This window comes from Ambystoma mexicanum, chromosome 7p (genome assembly GCF_040938575.1).
Source record: "Ambystoma mexicanum isolate Mex_15411 chromosome 7p, UKY_AmexF1_1, whole genome shotgun sequence".
NCBI lineage: Eukaryota > Metazoa > Chordata > Amphibia > Caudata > Ambystomatidae > Ambystoma > Ambystoma mexicanum.
In genome coordinates, this window is record NC_090939.1 from 605488998 (window position 1) to 605515285 (window position 26288).

The following is a 26288-nucleotide window of genomic DNA, read 5'->3' on the forward strand; positions in this document are numbered from 1 at the left end:
CAACCACCAAACACACAGCGGGCACATCCTATCTCGTCCTTGGCACTTAAGGGGTTAATGAAACAGAAAATGTTAGAAGGCGTTGAATGGCAAAATACCAAAATCACCAAAAAAGGCCTTGGCACTGGGTGGGAAAACCCATGGCAGTTAAATGTTTAAGGGCAGGAGCATTGTGAGCAGTAAGGGTGTTTTCAAGATTAGAAGCAGTGAGTGGCAATTGTTTGCCTCTTCAATCGTGCGGAATAGACAAAGAGATAAACTACACATTCCGAAGTTCCCTCTATGATCCCACAATAGCTTTAAGGTAATAACTGATTGATGGGTGCAGATCATACGAAAGTTGATATGATTTGCCAATCTAATCTACTCCATTTCATCAAAGTGCAGAGTGCGCAATTGAGGGCTGCTTCTAAACATATTAAATTAAAATGAGCGATTTAATCTTTGGGGACCATTTTTCTTGGGGTCACTTATCCACCCAAAAATGTTTGTGGTGTCCATAGTAATCTCACTTTCATTCACCTCAACCTTAAAGTCTTTGCATACTTGAGCAGTCTCTGAGTTTGTATCAGAACCTGAAGCTGAGTTGTTGATAGTAGATTTATTGCCAATTGATAATGACTGACAAGCTTCCTTGATAGGTGCATTGTCGTCATTTACCCTCGCGCTAACATGAGGTAGAGCCAACCGAGCTGTCTCTATGTTAGGTGTCACAAAATCAGATTCCGGAACTGAGGAGGTCATAGTATTAGCCTGGAGGTCTATTTTTGAATTACCTCGAGACAATGGTTGTACAGCAGACCTATTTGACAGTGTCTCTGCAAGCATGACAGTGTCATCACATCCTGCTATGGAGGAACTACTTATTTTGTTACAAGCAATTGGATAATAATTGGAAAGTTGACATTGTTTGAGATTGTTGGGGGAAGTGTTGTCTTTCTGACAATGTTAGATTGAAATGAGGCAGTGGAAGTTAATTTACCGTGGGACCTTAACTCCTTACCGCCATGCTTGTCTAAGTTCAGTACCATTTTCGATTCCTCATTTATTTGATTTCATCATCGTTTGAAATGTTAGACAGATGTTTTGGGTTAGAGTTATGGCCTAAAACTTTAGATGGCGATTATTATTATTTTTTTTTTTCTAGAAGCACTATGTGTTTTTTTTTTGTTTTTACGTTTGAGTGCTCTAGCATGAGCACGTCTCATTTTTCGAGAATACAAGTGCGTATTAGAATCATTAGAGGTGTTGACAGTGCAAGAATTATTTAGCTCAGCAACATCAACTTGGGTGTTGACTGCTTGCTCAATGATTTCAATGAGTGGCATTGGGCTATTAAGTGAGTCTTCCTGAAGCCCACTATTGGCTCCAAGATCATCAGCCAAAGACAAGGGAGCCTCAACAACACCTTGAGAACTTGGTCTTTGAGAAATTAGATATCTGAACACATCGTCCAGTTTTAGGGCATTTAACTGGATATCTTCAAGCATCATAGGGGAGGAGGCCTCAAGCTCCGGATCATTAGATGCAGCACCAGCAGAAACGGGATGCGCATATGAGCGCAGTACCTGTGCACCAGATTATACATGGGGGGAGGTTTGAGTGGATTTACTTGACACAGTGGAAGTAATCGGTGCCTGATGTTTTTCAACAAGTGAATCTAAGAAGCACAATCTTTCAGTCTGGCAAGTTACATGAGCCATCTTAAAACCCTCGAGTTTACTCAGTTTACTGGATAGGTCAGAAATTGTGGATTTAATGTTGTCAAGGTGGAGGTGCGTCTGATTGTGTCCTTTGTCAAGGAGGTTAAGGATCGGAGTAATTACCGGAAACGAGAGAGTGTCAGTGTTGTGGATCACACAAGAGTCTGAGCTATTAGTATGTTGAACTGAAGCATTGTGTTCATTGCAAGTTCCAGAAGGATCCATGCCAGCGCTAGTAGGGAATCCATGTGAATGTTCATGAGTGTTAAGGTCAGTCCTAGGTTTGAGTCCGTTGCTGAGGAGCGTAGGAGAGCTGCTTGATGGAGTTTTTTTTGTTTCTTTGGTGGTATTGTTGGGAGATCTTTTACAAGTTCTGTTTACATTAATTTTCTTTTTAAAACTTTATCTTTTTGAGGAACAGGGTACATATCTACATGGGGTGTGTAGAGTGTACGTAGTCTGTTGTACTCTAGGATGCTAGGAATGTCAGCCTTGACTTTGTTTGCATCAACATTGACTATGAATAGTCCTTCGAGTGTACGTAGACGTGAAAATGCTAAATAACTCATACCTTCTTCAAAGACTGTGCTACCAATGCCAATCAATGCCTGATCTAGGGTAAGACCTTGCAATTTGTAAATAGTGGCAGCATATGCAAGAGACGGAGAGAATTGTTCTCTGCGTACATACATGTCTTTGAAAAGAAGGAATCGTGCTGTTGAGCACCCTATTCTTTTAATTTTAGCAAGTTTGTCAAAGTGGATGTTGACAAAATGAATGTTGTTGTCATGTGGATATGTCTGGAAGCCAAAAACTGTACCAATTGCTCTATTGACTAAACCTTGTTCTACGTCATGGTAAAGTTTACGAATTGCTCTGCAGTTTAGACACACCATTAACATTTTCTCCAATCCAGTTGTGTTGAAGATAGATTTTTCTAAGCTATTTAGTTGTGCTGTTGCTTGTTGACACATGGGGAGTGTCATGCTGTGCACTTCCATTTTGTCTGTGGAGCTAATATGCAGTATGGGTTGCATTGCCAGTCCTAAGAACAGGCGGAACCGATGGAGTAGACGGAAGGGTAGAACAGAAGAACTGGAATAGATAGAATGGATGGATCGAACAGAATGGATACACTGGATAGAATGGGCGAATTGAATAGAATAAACAAATTGGATAGAATGGATGAACTGGATAGAATTGACGAACTGGACTGAAGGGATGAACTGGATAGGATGGTTGGACTAGTTAAGGGATGGATGGAACGGATAGAATGGATGGTACGGATAGAACAGCTTGTGATGATAAACAGCTAGTGCAGATGGAATTGATGAATCGAGAAAGTGAACGGAATATATAGAATCGTCAGAGTAGATCGAATAAGTAGAATTAATAGAATAAGTGAAATAAATGCCATAGATGACATAGACGGAATGGATTGAGTAGACGAAGCAGGAAAATGGATGGAGTGGACTGAATGAATGGGCGGAATAGAATGAGTGGAACCTGCTGAAACCGCCCGCACGTTGTATCACAGTACACTATGATTGTACCTTCTGTAATTGTAACGTAACCACTGTTGACTGCTTTTATTGTAACTGTAACCAGATCTAACTTACGCGCCCTTATGCCCACGGGCCTGGCTGCGCTTTACAAATAAATAAATGACAAATGACACCTGTTCCCCAAGCTTTTGCGATATATGTGCTATCTATTTGTATCCCCATATATATCTGTATCCCATATATACCTGTATCCACCCTGTTGCTATATATCTGTATGTCGCTATGTATGTCCCCACTGTCCTGCTCACGTGGCTGGTTTCAGATGCTTTTACTGATAACCACCATATCACACCACTACGCTTACTCTCCACTATACACCATCATTCAACTAAAACACAGCTATACCCCTGATAATTCGGCCTAGCTGTTCACATAAAAATACGACCCAATGAACACATCATCACCCTAATAAAACGCAGCTAGCTGAGCACATTCCGGGCAGCTGTTCACATAGGCGTTCCTCAGGCCTAACGCAGCCAGAACCCAGTCTGGGTGTCCACCCTCCAGACTGAACACATCCAACTGATATCCTCAGCACCACGCTTATAGCTAGGAAGCAGCTAACATCCAACAACTACACCAGCTGCACACATATCCGGTACACCCACGCACCATGCAACACTCTCTCTCTCTACTGACTTGAACTACGGTTCCCGAGGGCCTTCAACCTACCAGAGCTTTCAGGTCATACCAATGATATATAAGGCGCTATATACATGCCAAGTAACATAACATAACATTTACCATTGTCTCGTTGAATTGACTACAGCTTCCTATGGTTGGCATTAAGAACATGCATTTTATATTTTGTTGAGTTAATTGTTCCATGACATCAGGAGCAGATGTTATGCCCATATAGCTCATGGATGAGTCTACTATTTAAGATGGATTTTGCATCTTTAGTTAGCAGACCAATTTGAATTCTTTTTAAAATATTAGCATAGGTGAGGTCTGCAGACTGACGCATGTTTTGAGTTAGTTCTGTGTACTGAAAATGTTGCCCGAGATTTACATTTCCTATGCTGCCGAGTGTGTTGCGGCATTGTTTGTGTCTTAATGTTTTGAAAATAGGTTGACCTATTACTGGTGTTAACTGTAGGAGGTCTCCAAAAACAATAACATGTGTTCCTCCAAACAGTTCTTCGTAGTCTGTTTTTAGGACTTCTTGCATTCTGAGGTGAATTAAAGCCAAAATGACGTTGCAAACCATGCTTACCTCATTTTTTAGGAGCACATTCATTTGTTTCTTAATTCTGTGTACTTCAGTAGCAGCTTCTGCTGATAATTTGTAGCATTCTAATTTGTTTTGGTGTTCTACTGGAAGGAGCAGTAGTCGGTGTAAAGTTACACCTCCTATGTTGTAGGTAGCTAAACCTATGGGGGCTGTGACAACAGCCGAAAGGTTGTTGTTTGTTAAGTTTTGTAGAAATTTGCTGATGATTTAATTAAGAATGTTTTTCCAGAACCAGCTTCACCACTTCCATAGAGGAGCAGAGGTTTATAATGTTTACAGCTACAAGGTTTAGTTTCTTGTTTAATGGTGCTATTAGCACCATGGTCCAACGCCTGGGTCGTAATGAGGGCCATAGAGTTGCTAGTTCACTTTCAAACAGGACTTGGAAAATGTATTCTACATTTTGTCTGAATCTGGGGTCTTCAGAATACATTCGTAAAGAGCGATATTCTGATGCACTAATTTGTGTGGGTCTTTCATCATATCTTACTCCTTTTCCTGTAGGAAAGAGTAGAGGAAAATAAAGTGCTTTGACACTTTTTTCCCATACGCTCATTGGAGATCCTTTGGCTTAACGCATTTGATATGTTTCTGAAGCATCGTCTATGGTGTCTTTGGAGTGCAGTGGGTGAAATGTATACTGGTCCAAAATGGTGGCTGCAGTAATAGGATCTACAAGTTCAAATTGGCCAGTTGGTGGTGAATCCTCAATGAATTGGATGGTTGCTGTTAAGTTCTCCTCTATGTCTATATCTTTGTAGTATTCATTGTTTTCTTTAAGATATTGTAGGGTTTGTGTAACCTTGTTTAAGTTGACTAGTTGTTGCCAAATTGTGTTGTCTTTTGTTGGTACCCCATTAACTAGGATAATCAAAGATTGATCTATTGGCCGTTGTATTCCCAGAATTTGTAAATTTTCTTTAAGATCTAATGGCAAATATACTATTTTGCCACAAATGACTTTTAGTAACTCAGAAGGAGGCAACTTGGCTGTTTTGGGTTGAAGACGTATTATAGCATGAAATGGGTGTACTGTTTGGATTATAATTCTCTCATACAAGTTAAATTATTGGAGAGCCTTTGTAAGTGGGAATATTTTAAAGTTATTAGAGACAGCACGTGATGGCATTTGGTCATTTTCAAGCTTTGTATTGCAGTACGTGCAAACTATTGAGGGGTCAGTTATTTTGTATTTATTTTCTGTTGTTAAATATAAAGTTAATTGGAACCATTGGAATTCCTCATTGTACTCTATTTTGTAGGCCATATCTACTATTTTTGTGCTCTTTTTATAAAAGGTTTTGCACATACTTGGTCTGGTATTTCAGCAGATGTGTTTTTAAACTTTGCTATTTCTTTTTTGTTTGTGTGTGTTAGGAGGTTGGTCTTTGTAAGTTTTTCACTCATGTTTTCTAAAGTTACCGAATTTTCTAAATGATCTTCACTTCCAAAATATTTACTTTGGATGTGCTGTATTTGTTGAAGGAGTTATTTGGCTGTTCCATATAGGAGTATGTTATTTAAATGTTGCAGTTGTGAAGCATGACTTTTAGCATAGTATAGTCGCTGCACAAGATTCTGTATAGTGCGTGGTTTGTAAAGATTTTATTCTACTTTTGCCTTTTAGTTTAACATACTGATTGAGGAATTGTATAAAGATTTGAATGACTATTGGCGTACATTATAAATTGAGCTGCATGACCATTTGTACAATGGACGGATTGTTTGGGCGAAAGGAACAGTTGGTTGAAAGTTTGCTGGGGATGTTTTTTCTATAAGGGTTTCTTGTGCCATAATAATGTCTCCTACCATTTATGTCAGGCTTCGGTTCCACCTCCCCCTTCTCCTCACCTGATTCTTCGGATGTTTGGACCTTGGGAGCAGCCTTAACCCTTGGACGATTCTTCTCCTTGTTGGAAGTCTTGTCCTTCTGAGTCCGGACCTTCCGCTCATGTAAATAAGGTCTGGCCCCTCCGGAGGCCACCTTGACAGTGATCGGAACCTGCCCTCGGGGGCTCCTAAGTGGCCAGCCTCAGCTCCCAGGGAAAAAGCCAGAAGGCAGAAAAAACCCTGGAGATCTTTTTTGCAGGCGAGGTGGTAAGCAGAATTCCAGAACCAATGAGTAGCGAAGAATGTACTTCAAACAGCCGATTTGCCCAAAGAATGCACTGTGGATGCAGATGGTGAGATGGTTGGAGGCACAGACCAATGGAAGAAGATGTGCCCAAAAAAGGCACAAACACTAGGAGGAAATAAAGGGAAACTGGATACTAAGAATCCGGGAAGCAGGTAAGTCACAACTGATAGCCAGCAGATAAGTTAAGGACAGAATACTGGTGATGGTAAAAGAAATACCGCGGGCGGCAGAGCTAGGAAAGCACGAGAGCGCCAAAGAGAAAAGTAAGAAAAAATTATGAGAAGAGAATTGCAGAGCCGAATGCAGTCAAACGACCGCAGGCGGCAGAATCGGGAACGGCGAAGGGCGCCGAAGCGGAAGATTAGAATGAAGGAAGAAAGAGAAGAGCAGAGCCGAATGCAGCCAACCGACCACAGGCGGCAGAATCGGGAACGGTGAAGGGCGCCGAAGCGGAAGATTAAAGACACAGCACTGGGGGCTTGAAACGAAAAAAAAAGGTAAACAAACAAAGAGAGGAACGGACAACGAAGGTACAGGCGGACAGGCAGTAATAGACAAGGAATACAAACAAACACGCGACTACGAAGAGCCAAGAGAGGGAGGCAAGTACAGCAGGGGAAATACGGAGCGTCAAAGTGAAAGTTCACAGATACAACGCACCGAACTAGGGGCGGAGCCAGGCTTTATAGGGGAATCCGCCATGTTTGATGAGAACTAGAGCATACCTGAGCAGTATGCTAGTGCCTCCATTGACTCCAAATCTTCCACCCTCGGTTCCTGACAATTTCATACCCTCGGCCATCACTGTGCATGGCAATTGTTTTTTGTGTTCTTGTTTATAAGCCTCTTCACTGAAATATGGTTCTGTGATGCTTGTGTGAATCCATTCACCTGCACAGAAGTTTGAAAAGGTATCTATAATGACCTTGCACATGTTTACAAGTACTTTTTTGTAATTTACTGATTAATTTAGTTAGTGGTTTCATGTTGTTTAAAAATGACATAAACAACTTTCTTTTTATCAGAAATGCGCTGTCAATTCGATCTTCGAGAATTAGTCTTCTGCAATAATTTTTAAGGCTATAGCGTGACTTTTCTGCTGTTTGCATAAGATTGTGAAGTGCCCTACAGTGGAACATTTTTGTTAAAGTACATTTTTTGGAATGCTTTACTGGGGCTACGTTACCATTGTTAGATAAAGGGTTAGGTATATTCGTAGGCGTGCTTTTGTTTATACATTGTGTTTTAGTTTTTGGAAGAGGGGCTTTACTTTTTTTAGTGGTTGCTGGATTTGTTTTGTTGAGTGATGTTATTAGCAGTTTTGTTTGAATATTTTCTATAAATTGTTTTAGAGGTGAATGCCTGTATGGCTTGCTTTTATACTTATCTGCTATATTATTTCTTTGTTTTCTATGGAGTTCTGTTCTGTCTGTTGGAAAAAAGAAAGTGTGGATTTGAAAGTTTTAGAATATATATGGATGTATTGTGAATGGGTGTGTGAATGTGATGGTAGAGATGAATACAGGGCTGTGTGATTGTGTAATGTCATGATAGTTGTGGGTGGGAAGATTGTAAGAGTAACTGTGTGTGTGTGTAGAGGTGTGAAGGGCTTGTGGTAGTGAGTAAGAGAGTGGTGGTGTGAATTAATACATAGGGACATTATGATGTTTTGAGGAGAGTAGTGGGTGTTATAATTATGTTGTTTAGATGAGAATGGAAAGAGTGTGCATACTGAAATGTAAAGAGTAAGAGTGAAATAAATGTTGATTCAAAAGGAATACTGTAGGCTAATAGATAGCAAAAGTGTATTAGTACCATAATACAGATATTAATAGTATAGTAATGCACATACTTTGTAGGATGTGAAGAGTAATCTTCTTCTGGTTGATGTCTTTGGTAATTTTCTTTTTTCCTGTAATTATAAAAGAAATTTAGTGGGTATATATGGTGAAGTACTTTCAGTAAGAGAGGTTGTTATTTATGAATGTAGGAGGAGTTGTTGGGAAATAGAGTTAATAAAGTTGTGTTTTGGATAGTCTTGTGAAGTATGTTAACTATGTTGTTAGAACAATTGAAGTATGAGTAGTGCTCTTTGGGAGTTTAGAAGGAAAGGGGAACAATGGGTTCAAGGAAAAGGTGGATGTGTAGGTTACTTTAATGCTGCTGAGTTTAGTGAAAGAAGTGCTGTGTTTGTGGTGTAATGTATTTGTAATGTGTTGCAGTATATTTAACGAATAGGGAAACTGTGGCCTAGTGGTAGTGTTAATGGAGGATTGTTGTTGCAGATGTGTTTGGTGGCTTATAGTAGAAGTTGGAAAAGAAGAAGAACACTTTATATTTAAGGTGGTCATATATAGATACTTTGGCAGTACATACATACGTGTAAGCAGCTTGCGAATGGTAGACAAACAACTAGGTCCTTTTCCCATGAGTCAACTTCAAAATACTCTATGTCAGAAATAATGTTTTTTTTTAGTTTTGATTTTGATTTCTTTGAATTATACAGTTGGTTGCCCTGTGAAAGAACTCAATATTATTCTTTGGTATATGTTGCACACTGAGGCTAACCACCAATTTTTACACGGCTCTGAAAACTGCTCAGCACGTGTCTGTATATGTTTGTTTGTTAATATCCTTCTATGCATTTGTTGATTAAGTTAATGTTCTTGTTTTACACAAATATGAAACACTAAAATTGGAATGTGAACTCAATGCGAAATTGTATCTGCATCTCTTAACACTGGCTAAATAAATAAGCTAATGTGATATCCTTAAGGGTTTGTTTGCTCACCTTTCCTGTATGAGAGTCAGCTCAGCAATACAGCTCTCTTTATACCAAGCATGCTAAATAGTTAAGCCTTTACAGAAAATGTATATGTAAAGTGACTAAATATATGTGGTAGGACGCCACCTTTTCGTTTCCAGTGAGAATGGTAGCAGTGCAAGGGTTGTAATGAGTGAGGTTGGAAAGTGTAACATTAATATGGAATGAAAGATGGAAAATGATGACTGTGTGAAAAGGTTTGATTTTAGAAGCATTTTTATGAAAGATAAAAAATGCATATGAGCATTCATAGCAGCACTGTGTGTAACTGTTTTATAAAAAAAAAAGAAAAGTGTAGGTTAAAGATTTGTAGAACATGTTTAAGGGGTACATGGTGTGTAGAGGTTTAATATGTTGGCAGTGGATGCACACTTGCAAACAGGATATGTTGCAATATGTAGGTGCTTATCAAGTCTTGTTTTTTGCTTTTCATTCTGGGAATTGTAGTTGCAGTTTTTTCATTAGAAAAGTTGGACTGTAAGTCCTAGAATGTAGAGAAAAAAATAGGACTGGGTAAGCACCTGTAGATTGGAATGGGTTATGTTAGCACGTATGCACGTACTGTCAAGATATTAAAGATGTGGCACTTAAAAATGTTGTGAAAATCTTTTGCATTTGCTTTTTGTTTCTTTTCTAGAGAAGTTATACACAGTGCTGTTTGAAATACATATATCCATTTTTCAATTTTAATTGAAATGGCCCTAAAAATAAATTATTTTAAATGCACAGCATTTTCCATTCCATATAAATGTTATACTTTTGAATTGTCTAGTGTAGTCCTATGTTTGTTTTGTTTGTTTAGATTCTGGGAGTTGTAGTCCAGGATGTGTAATGGCATAAGTGGTATTACAAGTCACTGAATGCAGAGAAAAAATACATGATTTCATAACCACCTATAGATTTGAAAAGGTTATGTTGGTTGGTATGAATGTACTGCCAACATATTAAACTTCCACTTAGCAAGTAAAATGTTGTAGAAATCTTTTAAAGCTGCTTTTCCTTTTTTTGGTTGATAAAAGTAGCACACAGTGCTGCTACAAATGCACATATGCATTTTTTAATTTCATGGACATGCTTTTAAAAAGAAAGATTTTTACATGTATAGCATTGTAAGTAAGTGTGCTGAATGATGCAATACATGACATTTGGTAGAGTGGTTGCAAAAGAGAATATTTTGATTGAGAAGCTTATTACAAGGTAAGTAAAAGCAACCCTGTATATATATTTATGAAAGTGTTATTACTTATAGGCATACCTGTACAATGTTTTGTTAGATGCAGATCTTGTTGAATCTGAAAATAGAAATCTTGGACAGTTGCACAGTAGATTTTGATGCAGATGCCTTTCTTTAACAGGAGATATGTACTCTGAGAGTTCAAGTGTACATTTGAAGTGTTGAAGTGAGATGCCAGGGTTAGGTGTAGAGGTTCTGGATGTGATTGATGGATGGATGTTTGACTCTCTGAAAGCAGCCAATGAGGGAGTGTTGAGAACATGAAAGTGAAAAGGGTAGAAGGGCTGCTCCTGTGCTACGGGGGTCAGTGGACACCACGGTAGTCCGCGGATAACACGTACCACATCTGGGTCTTTTGTGGATTCCTGGCATGGAAAGGGTACTGTGGGGATTAGCCAATCAGTTTTGCTGGGTGTGGTGTAGAGGAAGAGAGAGTAGTAGGAGTTTTGTTTGCAGGAGTCGTGAGAGCAGTGAAAATGGCTATGGCTATGTGTTTCAGAAGGCAGACTGTGTGGATTCTGTGGGACTCTTGAATTCAGTCATTGAAGGTGTACGCTGAGAATCGTGGCATCCTTGGAAATATTGGATTGGCAGAAGTGGAAGTTTGCTGGCATGCAGTTTGTGACTCAAACTGGGCAAGCTTGCTTTCCTTCTGTGAGAGTATGGCTCATTTTAAAGGTCCAGATATTGTGATTGTCCATTCTGGAGGGAACAGTTTGGGGTTTGTGACTCCAGTGTCTTTGCAAGTTGCGCTGAAGGATTTTTTAAAAAGCCTAATGCAACTGTTTCCTGCTGCTCAGATAGTTTTTTCAGAAATAAATCAGAGACACCCATGGAGACATCTAACATTTTTAGTCCTCAAATAGAACAATCAAGACAGATTGTCAATAAAGGTGTATCTGCTTTTTTGTATGGTTCTGGAATGTCATCTTTTGAGAATGATAATATCAATTCTCAGGGTGTGAATATTTTTTGTCCGGATGGAATTCACTTCATAAATATTGGAAATGCAATTTTCCTTTATAATGTAAGGGATGCATGAAGAGGTTCCTGTAAGGAAAAAAACAACATAAAAGCAAAATATTTATTTAAAAAAGGTGTTTGTTTACAACCCCCCCAAAAAAAGGTTATTTTCAGAGCCACCACTAAAGATTAAATAACTTACATTGTGTTTAATTTCTTTTCCCGTCCCGTTTAATTGGACGATCTGTCCGCAGACACCGTGGTAGTCCGCAGATGGCACATGCCACATCCGGGTCTTTTGCGGTTGTATTTTTTTAATTTTTTGTTTTGGTTTTTAGGAAAGGCAAGGTAGGGGAGGGAAGGGAGGGAAAGTGCACTAACCACAGTGACGGAGGGGCAAGTGGAGAGAGGAAGATGTTAGGCGGGTCTTAATTAGGTAGGGGGCAGTGTTTCTCGTGCTCCTTGACCGCGGCCTCAAAATCACTCCGAAACTGCTCCGCCCTACAGAGCTGTGTGTTGCAGTACATACATAGTACTGTGACCCTTGAAAGGTAAGGTCAACAGTGTTTTGTATGGCCTGCGAGAGGCTGTCCGAGGACCGCGCAACTGTCCGCAGACTATTGAGCCACAAATAGGGCTTAAAAAGTTATAAATTGCCAGATCAACTAAGGCACAGTCTAGGAGCTCTGCAAGGGTAAAGTTTTAGTTTGAAACACGCAGGCTTGGCCAAGCAGTTTTAAACTGTCTGGAGTTACGGACAATGTCCGCGAACACTTCCCTCACACCGCATGGGCGTGGTCAAATGATGATGTCCCCGGTCGTCCGGGGGCAGGACGGCTGTCCCCAGAGACCGATAGGGCAGGCGACGATGTGCGCATACGTGCCAGTGCTCGCAGGACAGGAGTGGTCCCAGACTAATTAAAAGTGCGCTACACGAGAGCGACATGACCAGACAGGCACGATGTCCGGGGGCACAGGGAGACAAGGTGTGTATGTGCACCAGTGTTTGCAGGACAGGGCTGGTGTCCCTGGACTAATTAAAAGTGCGCCACACAAGAACGGACATGCCCGGACAACGGCAAGGTCTCCAGGGGCACACAGAGACGAGGTGCGCATGGGTGCCAGTGTTCGCAGGACAGGGGGGGTTCCCTGGACTAATTGAAAGTGCGCTACATGAGAGTGGAAACGTTGGGACAGACACCATGTCGGGGGGCACATCAATTTTGGGTGCAGACATGTCCGGAGTGGCGCTGTGTCCGCTGACCAATTTAAGGTGCGTCATGAAAAACATACATGTGCCGACATCGCTCCACTTCGGGTGCGGACACCCCAGACAGTACCGCTGTCCGTGGACCCATAAACTTTAAAAAAAAATGGGGATTTATTTACAGTAAAAAACATACATTCATTTAACAAAGAGATGGGGAATCAGAATGGGAAACATATATGGGAGAATTGGGTATTTCTGTACAATGTTCACGAGGGGAGGAAGGGTGGGAGGTTTCATCATAGCGTCTTTGATTTAAATGGAGATAATTTGATGGGAATGATTGATTGGGAGAAGGTGAACGAGTACAGGTACAAGTAGTGCAGGGATAGTTAACATTTTCCTTGACATGATTTTTAACAAAGATTACACGCTGAATAACATTGTTATTTAGTTCATCCATTTTTGCTGATAATTTCATTTGTTCATTATGTACATTTGGGGTCAGGGGCTCTCTGCTGAATAATTCTTCAGATTCTCTCAAATGGAATTGGGCTGTGGTTTCTTCATTACAAATATGTACTGTTAAAAAGAAAAGAATGTTATAGTGACATTTCAACAAATTACATCAGTTATTTGTTTAAAAAAATATACTGCATACCATTAGAGATGTTTTCATCGGTTATTTCTTCTTTAGGGAAATGTTCCTCTAACCATTCCACTGTGCTTGCCATTTCTGTTAAAAAAAAAAAAAGTCATTTTTCCTTATAAGATATGTATGTATAACAAATTGTAATAATAGAGAAATTAATACAATGTACTTACTATTTTGTAAGAGCTTCTTTTGAAATAAGTGCCAGGTGTCCCTCAGTATGTAAGCAGAGTTGTACTGAGCTGATACTGTGAGGTGTACAGTTATGCTTTGTGGTTGGTGCATTCCATTATATTGTGCGCTAAATCAAAACATATTTGTACATTTTGAAGTGAGGATTTTCTATGCACACTTATTTTTGGGTGTAGAACATATACCTATTGCTGTGTTATGTATATGTGTTTGTCGGTTGAAGGATACAACAGAGTAAGATGACCCTCGTGCTTTTGGGCAGTGTGAATACTGTCTGCCGTCCGCGGACATTCACGCAGTCCGCAGACTTTGCAACTGTCACCTGGGCAGGGGGGTCAGTGTAATGGAAGGGATATGCACTAATAAAAACCTATAAAATTCAGTGAAAAAACGTTGTTAAAGGGACGTTATGGTTAAGTTGCACTAATAAAAACCTATCAGATTCACTGAGAAAAACATTGTTAAAGCGACATTACGGTTAAGTTGCACTAAAGAAGACCTATCAAATTCACTGAAAAAACTTTGTTAAAGGGACGTTATGTTTACAAGTAAAATGGAAAAATGTCAGAAATTCGCCAGTTATGGTAAGATAAGCAACTGTAACTTGAGCCACCACCGTGCAAGGAAAAGACTAACACCCAGGACATCAAAGATGCCATCACAAATGTCATTGATGACATCACTGATGACATCACATATCTGGGAGACTTGTTTTTGTTCACTGACACATCTAGGCCAGGTGTTTTTCTTCACTGACAGTCAGAAGATCAACATTAAAAAGATGTTATATATATAGAAGTTACCCTTGATATATGTTCTTAAAGTAATTTCTTAGGGTTTGGCCTTACCTCATGCTAAACATACACGGGGTAATGAGCAGGCCTCAAACATACAATTCATTTTTATACATGAATATGCATGTTAATGTTATTAACATTATCTGGTGATGTTGACGCTTTCTTCCTTACTTGAGTTTCCCTGTATGTGCCTTACATTTGTATACACTGTGGCTCTTCATATATACTGGTTGTACTAACAGTAGTGTGTAGTAAGTATTCAATTGTTAGCTCTTTATTCCATAATTAACATTAGTCAAAATTCTAATAGGATTAAAGGTATTATTTTACTGGCCAATATTACCCGATTAAAAATGCTGTACTTCTATGGTGCATTCTATGGTGCATGGTGGCGGCATTGCCTATGTGTATGCATGAATATGTTACTGTATCAACAACAACACTCCAATATAATGTTTTGTTTAGATAAGTACATGTTTTAATACATTAAGTAGTTTATTACAGATCTCCTGATCACCCCTGACACGTTGTTACCAACATTATAAACACAACCCCTTCTAAGGACTTTTCATCAAAATTAATTTCATATGTTATGCAATCAGTGTTGTCATCAATAACATTTCTGATGTCATCTTTGATGTACTGGGTGTTAGTCTTAGCAGTGCACAGTGGTGGTGTGAGTTATGGTTGCTTAGCTTACCATAATTAGCAAATTTCTGAGGTTCTTCAGTTTTACTTGTATCAATAACACCCCTTTAGCAACGTTTTTCAGTGAATTTGATAGGTTTTCATTAGTGCAAATTAACCATAACGTCCCTTTAACAATGTTTTTTCAGTGAATATATATATATATATATAGTGGTGAATCAAGGGAATTCGTCCCTTCTTCCCAAGGGAGAGCCTCCCCCTTTCAGGCTAGGGAGGTGAGCCCGCTCTGCAGGACCCTCCCTAGGGGTCTGGGCAAGTGGGACCTCACCGGGAGAGATCCACCTTAGGGGCCAAGGACTCCCGTTCCTGTGAGGAACTCCCTAGACCATCCACCATAGCAGCATATATGGGACTATCTGTTGTGAATAGCAATACACTACTATCCACCAGGAAAAGGACCTGCCTCTTTAAGGAGAGACGGACATTTAACTGAGACGAGTGGAATGGAGCGAGGGAGAGAGAGAGGATTATAAGCAGGGAAAGTCCCTTGACATCATCACGCCTTGGAGAGGTGGAGCGAAGGAGAGCCACGGAGCCCGCAACTTTCAGAGAAGCCCTGAACGACAGAGAAAAACTCTGGTGGCATGCCGTTTACGAGGACGGAGAAACAGCAGAGACGGAAATCATAAACCCGGTGGTGGCCTGACCATAACGACTTCATGGTGGACCATGTGCCCATTGAACTACGCCAAAACCGTTAAGGTGGGGAGTGGATGAGACTCCCCGGTGCCCACCACCCTAACTGGTCGCAGAAGACTGAGGGCGGGATGGCAGCAACATCGAGAAGCGCGTGATCCAGAGCAGAGCAAGAGAACCTGAGCAAGTGCCAAGGCCGACAGCGTTCTCCTACAGCCACAGAGGTAACTGTGAGAACGGGCGAACCAGGAGATCGCCAGTGCTGCTGGGGCCCGTGAAATGGATGGGATACTGAATATAAAACCATTTAAGTGGAACTGTGATAAAGGGATAAAGAGAATAATGAATACGCCTGAAAGAGGAGTCATTAAGGACTGGGCATCAATGCCTTGGGAAGAGGGAAAAGTACACCATGCTTTGAGAAGTAAACCGTGGAACAACCCTGAGAGAGAATCCTATACGCATGAATGGGAAGTGAAATCAAGTGAACAGATAAGAGGAGAGTTCATCAAAGTGAGAAGCCCCAGTAGAAGGGCGAAGGTCAAATTACAGCAAAGTACACCCTGTGAGAAACCTGAGGGTGTTCTCACTCCTAAAACCCCTGGAACTTTTTATCAGGTGGCCAGGAAAAGGCCATCGCTCTTGGATCCAGACCCTGGGGGTGGAGAACTGGGGGAGGATCACCTGGGTGGGGCACTCTTAGGTAAGACATGGCACCCCCGTTCTCTAATTGTGAACAACCTGAACCTTCCCCAACCTTTATGGGGTATTGTAAGACCTCTCCTCTCATTTCTCCACATTTATTTATTTAAATTTATATAGCGCACATCAGCCCTTGGGCATTGTGGCGTTGTTACAGTAGGCTTACTTAGTTGCGATGAGAGTACAGAGTATGACATTAGAGACAAATATAGACAAATATATACAAAGGAAATAATAGATTACATTGTGGAGTTGGCCAGGAGTTCCTTGGTTACAGTGGAACTTGTGTGAAGAATTACAGAGAAGGGAGGAGAGGCGGAGAGCAAAGCAAAATATCAGAGACGTTGATAGAGGTGTTGTACGAGGCATGATGGGTCAATTGGTTACAGGGGGACCTGATCAGCCGAGCAGGAGAAATGATGTAGAGCTAAGAGCTAACTGTGGTACCTGCTGAGTGACGATTATCTGGGCGAACAATGATAAGTTGAAGAGTCTGGTCTTGAGGGCTTTCCGGAAGATGGTATAAGATGCTTCTTTTCTAAGTGATGTGGGCAGGGCATTCCAGTTTTTGGGTGCTAGATGTTGGAAGCTGGATCCACCCGCTTTGGCTCTTTTGAAGGTGGAGATGTATATCTTGTTGGAGTGGTGCTCTCGAATGGATCTAATGGAGGTGACCGGAGTAATTTTGTTAGATAGGTAAGGTGGGGCAGTGCGTGAGAGGCACTAGTGTGTGATGGCCAGGGTTTTGAATAGGATGCGCTCTTTGACTGCCAGCCAGTGCACGTCTCTTCTCACCTGAGAGAGATGTTCCCTTTTAGGAATGCTCAGTGCAGCTTGGAGGGCATTGTTTTGCGTGATTTGTAACCTGTTGATGTTCTTGCCAGCTGTACCGAGCAAAAGGGCATTGCAATAATCAAGTTCTGCTCCGACGGTGGCCCTGGCTATTGAGAGGCAATTTTTGGTTTGGTTTGGCCGCGTAAATGATTTCGGTGGTGTGAGCTGGAGAGGAGGCAATGGCGTCATGGAAAAGGAGGAGTCGATGAAGACCCCTAATGTTTTGACTTTTGGGGACACAGTGATAGGTGTGTTTTCACTGTTCAACATCCTATATTGAGGATCGAGTTTGTTGAGCGTGTCATTGGTACCTACTAAGAGTATCTCCGTTTTTTCTCTGTTGAGGCAAAGCCCATTTGCTGCCTTTCATGTCTGTATGGCTGCGTAAATGTTGGATAGAGCCTCTGCATCATTTTCATAAGATCCAGTGAGAGGGAATAAGACTTGAGTGTCGTCGACATAGTTGGTGTATGCTAGTCTGCGATTATCTAAGTCATTAAAGAGAGTTAGGGTAAATATATTGTATAGAGTTGGTGCAGTACAGGATCCTTGCAGGACACCACAGTGTATGGTAGTGGGTTCTGCGCATGCCTTTTCCGAGAAGGCTCTCATGAGTCTACCTTTAAGGAAGGAAGAGATCCAGGATGTGGCTTCAGGGCAGAAATAAGCAGCATTTTTGAGTTGTTTACATAAGATGCCATGGTCAACGAGGTCAAATGCTGCTGACAAATCTAGTAGGAGGAGAAGTGCCGGCTTGCCTTTGTCCATTATGTCACTGAGTTGAATCTTAAGATCAAGAAGGGCAGACTCTGTCCCATGACCTGGCAGTACCCCGATTCCCTTGTCCCTCGGATGCTGTTTTCTTCCAGAAAATGCTGGATTTGCACATAGGCAACTTTGTCCAGAATTTTCAGGAGAAATTAAAGTACTGGGACGAGGAAGAGGAGACTAAGAGTAATGAACACCACACCTTTTCACCACTTAGGTACTGAGACTGGGAAGATGCCTGTAAAGGGTTCCATGTGTTAATATCCCCGCAAAAATATCGCGATACAAATGTATCGCCATATATTTGCTGCAATATTGACCCATGGACCCTGCGGGGGACACCCCTGCAACCCCCGCATTATTTTATAATGTGCGGGGGACACCCCTGCAATCCCCGCTCCCACAAATTATCCCCCCCAAAAATATCGCCTATGGCGAGACAAAGGGCCATATGTACAGTGATATTTTTGGTGGGGATATTTTGTAGGGATACCCTGTAAAGTATGGTGAGGGTCAGGCATGTCCTCTCAAACAGGGTCAGGCAAGTCTAATTAGACATCCTCACCTGCAGCCTGTCAAGGGGCTGCAGGTGTAGAAAGGTAACCCAGTGAGGAGACAAAGTGAGCAGCAGCAGCAGGAAGGCCTGGGAATGAGAAGCCAGGAGACCCTTTCTGTATGTTGGGACCTGAAGTGTGACCACAGCACAGGCAGACATTACAGAGGTGTGGGAGCCTCCATGGGATAGTCAGAGCAACTGGGAGCTGCTAACAAGCATCAGAGGATGAAGGGATGCTGTCCACGTCTATCGTGAGGCAACAGAGTTGCCAGCGCCCACAGAAGTGAAAGCGACATGCGAGCGGTGCTCGCTGAGGTCAGGGTGCCGACCTGGAAAGTCGAGAGCCACCGGAGGAAGACGCTACAAACTGGTGAGTGCTAGGGAAAAGACACTCGGAAACCGGGGCGCTTCGGGCAGGCTGCTTACTACGAATGTAACTCTATTTGAACTAATGCTTCAAATCGAAACAAGATACTTATCAAATACCAAACTGAATGGAAGTTTTCCAAATAGTGCTAACCTAAATATATTGAATACTGAACTGAACTGAAGTTTACAAATAGCGCTAAACTGTACATTTTGAATATCAAACTGAATGAAAGTTAAAAACAGCATTAAAACAATATATATTGAAAACCAAATTAAGTGGAGGTTTTAAACAGCGTTACACCACACATATTTAATGCTGAGCTGAACAGGGATAAACCAAGCAGATTGAATACCAAATTGGCTGAAAATACAAACATTACATCTACATTGCATATTAATGAACTTTATATGCAAAGCCAAGAATCACTACAGATTAAAAGGAAAATGCCCATATGAGAGCAACCTATGGGAAACCAGTATATGTAAAGGAGTGCAACCAAAGGTGGGCATGAACAGAATCACCATCAAATAAACTTTGTGGATAAATGCAGTGTGGCAAGGCCAACGACTGGCAAAAAGAGTGTGACAAAGTCAAGAGTCCAATAAGAAGAATCAAAGGGAGCGTGCCTTTCCACACAGGGGTGAGTGCAGAGAAACGTGTGGGCTGAAGAGCCAAGGGGCCCTGGTTGCGCGACCTGTGATGGGTGGACCGTGTGGTCTGACAACTGTACCTAAATCAGCAAGCCCTACATTGTGAAAGATAAAAACACTGCAACATCTACCAAGAAGGAACACTACGAGTGAGCTGGTGATGCAAACCAGAAGGATGGTCAGGTGGACCCAGAGTTAATCATCCCTTGGTTGCAACGTTGAAGTCTTGGGGAAGGGAGTCCTGAGACTTAAGATACTACAGCTACTGTCTTGAGGACAAGGTCTCAAGACTCGTTTTTGTTTAAACTGTGCTACAGTGAAGTCTTAGGGGCGGGAACCCTGAGGCTTGATGAACTGCAACTACTGTTTTGAGGATATGGCCTCAAGACCCCTTTTGTTTGAACTGTATTATTTGAACTTGGGGAAGGGAGCCCTAAGACGTTTGTGAAGCTATTTTACCTTGAACAAGGTAAATCTTAAATACTTTTCTGTGGAATTTGCTTGAACTTGGGGAAAGGAAGCTGAAGATAAGCTGTGTACTTGAAGAAGCTCAGAACTTTGTATTGATCACCAGTTCATTGATTTTTGACATCCCTAAACACTGTTTAGTTTTAGTTGTGAGGGCAATCATAGGTTTTGGACACAGACAGGCTTTTAAGTTGGGCTTTTTGACTCAAACTTTCCGTAGTTGTGCTCAGGTCGGGAAATCCCACCCTAGTATAGGGCAAGTTCGGCCTTCTACCATCCTGACATTTAAGCTAATAAATATTGTTGGTTTGAAGTTAAGTCTGTTGTCTGTGTCTTACTCCATGATGCCTTCACAACCCAAACTAAGAAGGTCTGCGATGCAAGAATCAGAAAAGACACACAAGCCTGGAATAGGCTATAAGAACGGGTGTCAAGAAGAGCTATCCAAAGTCAGGCCCTGATGTGGAGATAAAACCCAAGTGTATTGTGCAAGAGTTGCAAAAACCTATCCAGAAGGTGGCAAGAGACTATCTAAAGATATCATACTAAATAATAATAGACGACAAGGAGAAGGGAGATATTCTCCTGATCTACCTTAAGATCGTTAAATAGTGGTAGGGTCAGTTAGAACTAGTTTGGACCGTGGACATATTCATTTGGGACTTCCTGATGACTGGCAAACTGACAAGCATCTTTAGTTTATTTAGATAGGCAGGGATATCCCTCTAGCAATAGGGAAAGATAGGCCTTATTTACATTATTTTAATAAACATCAGTAAAAATGTCCCTCAAGTATCCGACTCCTTCTAACCTGCAACAATATATATATAAAAAATCTTCTTTATTTCACCATTTGAACAAAGCTATGGCAGACAGTGTACAGAGAAAAGACTAAAAAAACAGATGTGTTTCAGCAAGAAGGCTTCATTAGAGTTCATCACTAACAAAAATGTTGTTAAAGTGATGTTATGGTTAAGTTGCACTACCAAAAACCTATGAAATTCAATGGAAAAATATTGTTACAGCGACGTTAGGGTAAAACCGAGAAAAAAAATTCGACAGTTATGGTAAGCTAAGCAACCATAACTGTGCCACAAGTGTGCACTGCAAGGACTAACACCCATGACATCAAACATGACATCACAAATCTCATTCATGACATCACTGATGACATCACATGTGCATTTAGTTTTCATGGGAAGCCTCCACAAGGGATTGTTATTGTTATAGTGGCAACGAACTATCAAACTTCATTGGAAGAACTACCAAGAGAGAAGTAGTTAATTGAGCAATGCATAGCTATACACACCATTGTATTACACACTTCTTTGCAGTACATGAACCAACTCATCTGGAAATGAAGCCATTCTCTGCACCATGCCCCATTAAAGTGTAATATTGAAAATGTTCCCATGTCACATAGTGACATCATGAATGCTTCCGGTTTACAGTTTTGGGTATTGTGAAACGTGTAAGAAGTTGCTACCATTCTCTTAATAACTACATAATTGCACTACTGTACAGAAAACATAAAGACACCACAATGCATGCCAATATGACCATATACAGGGAAAGTAAAGTAAGCAAAAAAGGACCACTATTACCAGAAACTGTTCATAACATAACTGATTATCTTCATGCACAGAAATGCTTGCTGTGTTTTACACTTTCTTCTTCCCCTATGTGTATAGGTATCACATCATATGAGTGTACCCTAAGTAAAGAAGTGTAACAACATATCAGAAGGGTGGCGTACACAAAGACTGAACCTTTTCAACTCTTACTTACTGACTGTTAGTGAAGAAAAGCACCTTGCCTACTTATGTCAGTGAACAAAAAAGAGGGAGCCACACATGTGATGTCATCAGTGATGTCATGAATGAGATTTGTGATGGAATCTTTGATATCATGGGTGTTAGTCCTTGTAGTGCACACTGGTGGCACAAGTTATGGTTGCTTAGCTTACCACAACTGTCGAATTTCAGGGGGGAGGGGGGTTCGGTTTTACCTGTAATCATAACTTCCCTGTAACAATGTTTTTCCATAGAATTTCATAGGTTTTTGCTAGTGCAACTTAACCATAACGTCCCTTTAACAATGTTTTGTTAGTGAATTTCATAGGTTTTTAGTGGGGCACTGTACGCAGAGCATTGCTTTAGCATAATGTATTTATAAATGATGCTATGTTTGTAGTACCGCAGCTGCACCATAACGTCCCTTTAGCAATATTCTTTGTGGCTGATTATGATATAAAGATCCTTGTACAGTGTCACCATGTAAGTGGCAATGAAGGGAGGCAGTGAGACGTGCATCGTATACCCTCCACACAATTGTGTGCTAAATGGAAGGAACCGTCATACTGTGGAAAACATTGCAGTGCAAACAGGTAGAAATGGGCAGCTGTTGAAACAGGTGGTTGTGCGTGTTGCAGTGCGTTTTCAAGAGCTCAAGTGCGCAACAGCAAGCACAAACATCATTCCTATACTTCCAAAAGGGCAGCAAGGTAATGTGTATAGAGCGTGGAGAATAAGGAAATGCAGTAGTATCAACAAAAACACTATTTGTGGCGGAAACGGCTCGTGCTGTGAAACGACAGATTCCCATTTCTACAGTACGAAAAGGGCACAAGTTGTAAAAAGACACAAATACAGTTCTTCACAATGTAACGCACACTCTCCATTTCTGGACCAAATAAAAAATAACGGGGCTACATGAGTATCTGCATATTGAGATATAAAAGTATGCAGGAGATCTGAAACAGAAGCATTCCCTGGCCTACTACCTCCCTCAGCACAAACGCCACTGAAAATCGTGTTACATGGTGTGCATTTGTACCTCCACAATCAACATCAATGATATCGTCGGGATCGAGCGTCACCAAAGTCTCACACACACAAACGAAAAGCAATCACTACAGTGTAGGTTCTCCATATGGGTACAAACCCACATGATACACTCCACACAAGTCCCACCGGACTCTGTTTTCCATTCACTGTCAAGAAATGTACATACAATTCACCCACAAAGCACACACTGTGGCGCGTACAACACACAGCCACAAGCTCACCCTCTGCATGTAGGTCGACAAATATACCGTATACCACAGTCTGTGCATGCACTCCACACCCACAAAGCCTACTGCGCAATCCTGTGTCCTCCACAATCCCAAATATAAGATGGCCATATGCAAAAGGGGCGAACATTAACCGTACAACCCTCCAACTGTCACGATGTCCGCTGACTTTTGCAGGTGCGTGCGCGCGGGAGTACGGGATAAATGTCAAGCAGGGTAGAGGATGTCCTTTGTAGTGTGGCTCTTAGAAATGCTGTTTTTTTTCAACCAGCTTCCACAGTAACAACTCTTTTTCCGGGTTTTTATAATTGTTTTTATTTGTTGCACAGCGCCTCACATTCTTACTATAGCGTCTTCAGTGCAGCCTGTAAATTGGAAAACCAAATGTCATTGCCACTGGGCGACAATGAAATGCCATTTCCATTGAGAAGTTTCACATATCGATAACCAATGTTGTCATTCTCACAGGAGTACATTTCAGCAGCACACAAAAAGTTACACATGCTTCTGTTGATAAGACGCCTTCACACCTCTGGCTGCTGACAACATTCATTGGAATAGTTATATACTGGACTTGGTGGTATACATGAGAAAAGCACCTTCGCACTGGCAAAAATGCACTGCACTTCTTTCATCATCATTTTGAGTTAACAGTACACACTTGCACAAGCTATGGAACCCAAAAGCAATGCTCCATAGTGCACTGCCACAACGTGTAGAGTACCTAAAATGGCCACTCGTCGACATTCTACAACCAAATGGTCTAACGTATCGACAGGGACACTGCATCACAAAGCGTCCACTTCATCCAAATTCAAGTTGCCATTAAGGCATCTTCCACAGCATACTGGAGCAGATCTAGCACAAAGCGGTCCCCCACTAAGAAAACTGTGCATCTCGCCATCTCTGCCAGCCTCACTACACAAAGTAATGAAACAAATATGGCCGCCCTTTCATGTGACGCACACTCTAACCACCTGATTGGACAATTGCAACAATTGCATTTCCATTGGCCAGCATGTTCAAAAGCGCAGAATGTAGCAAAGTATCGTGAGAGCCATGCCCCAGTAAATCATGAACAGTCCTTCTTCCCTTTCCACTATTCTCGTCCCACCACGCTCTTATTAGATATTGGTAAGTACCCACCCACGCATCCACCAATGCCCTACAAGACTTCACCATTTTACAATGACAGTTCTCCACAAGACTTCATAGGTACCATTACAAAATCAGCCTGCACGTGTTCTGTTATTGGGAAGCACGTCCAGTGGAAAGTTCAGTGAAACATTCCAGGAGTTATACATGCACATTCATCTACATAAGCACCCATCACCACAAAACAAAGGTATGAAAATGTTTTGGGCAGTATGGTCAGAACTCTGTTATAAGTGCCTCTGCGCACAATATCTGCCTCTAAGCGTCCACTACGTGTTTAAAACGCATACTGATGTTCCTCCCATCTCCTACCATAAAGTGGCAATTTGTTGGTATGTGCATACAACGTCTTCATTTACCCATATCATACACTATATTAGCGAAACAGGAACTCTGTTCTTTCCTTCCCACAATGGTACGATGGTACGCAAAATGTTCCCCACTAATCCACCTACTACATAACTCGTAAAAAGAAGTAACTAAAGCCGCCACTGAATGTATCTTACAACCTGCAGTCACTTTCCAAGAGGTCAGTGTCTGCACGGATGCAGTGCTTTGTACGTTGCATTGTTGCCACAGGCTCTTTTTAAATCTGCCAGCTTCCACTCTACGCCCTCAGTAAGTCATCCATAAGAGGAGAGCGTAACTTGTCCTTTCGCCTCAACGGCAGGGATCATGTCTCTGCATGACTAAAATGGCTGCAATAGCTCCCACTGGCTGTGAACAATAAAATAAAAGCCCTGTGCATTATGCAGAAGGCCTTCTAGTCCCTGGGACCTCAATACCTTGCACTCTCACTTCCTAAATATCTGCTTGCTCCAGCTCATCCGCCTCCTACTGCCTCCGGGTCAGTTGCTTCTACACGCATCCAGATGGGTGTAGATGTGTTTCTTCTGCTGGGGCCTCCCTTAGCAACACACTTTCTGTCTCCCTGGACCTTGAAGAGAAGCATTGTATGCTCTGAAAGCACATGAAAACCTTTCTATGTGCCTCTTCTTTTTCCCTTCCTCTCCCCTGCTCACTTACTGGCTAAAAGGTATTCTGCACTAGTTTCCTACCCACCCTATAATCTGTGCCCCAGGCCACCTCCCTCCCTACAGTGTCACCCCTGCACTGGCTTTCTGCCAACCCCCACACTTGGGGACTGTTTTCTACAACCCTAACAGTCCAGCCACCACTTGATGTCTACACTTAGCCTTGCACTTGCCAGCACCGGGCGTAGTTGAATGTATTTCTATTTTGTATTGTTCCCACGTACTGCACCTTGCCCTCCCCCTTCCCATTCACTTGCGCACTCTCAATGTCAGCTGGCCTAGAGGAATCAATGTCTCTGTGTGGCCTCCGTTCCACCTCCCTTTCCTCGGTGTGCCTTCACACACTTATATAGTGGCACGATACAAATGGCACAAAATACCATAGCACATCATATCATATGATGCACGCACTGCACTCATAGCAACATGATGCCTGCCACGTACCTTGTATACTTCAAAATACGGTCTTCCCATTGTAATGCATATACCACAAATGTCGGAAAAGGGATCCCACAAAAGCAGCAGGGAATGTATATTAGCAATGTTAAGCAAGTGCGTGCAGTGCATGCATACAAACAGGATGCATGCCCCTTACCTTGCACACTTTCACCATAGCGTCCTATATTTATCTGTACAAACAGACCTTCTGTCACAGTGTTTGTGTACACACCACAACCAGCAACCACATTGCCCAATGGCGTAGCCTCCACAGTGCCAATGCTATAGGTGCCATCCTAAAAACAGCTGGATCTGCCACGTCTAATCCTCAAAGTCCAGCAGAATCCGCAGCATTACTGAGCTAGAAACTGGAGGGGGAGGGGGATCA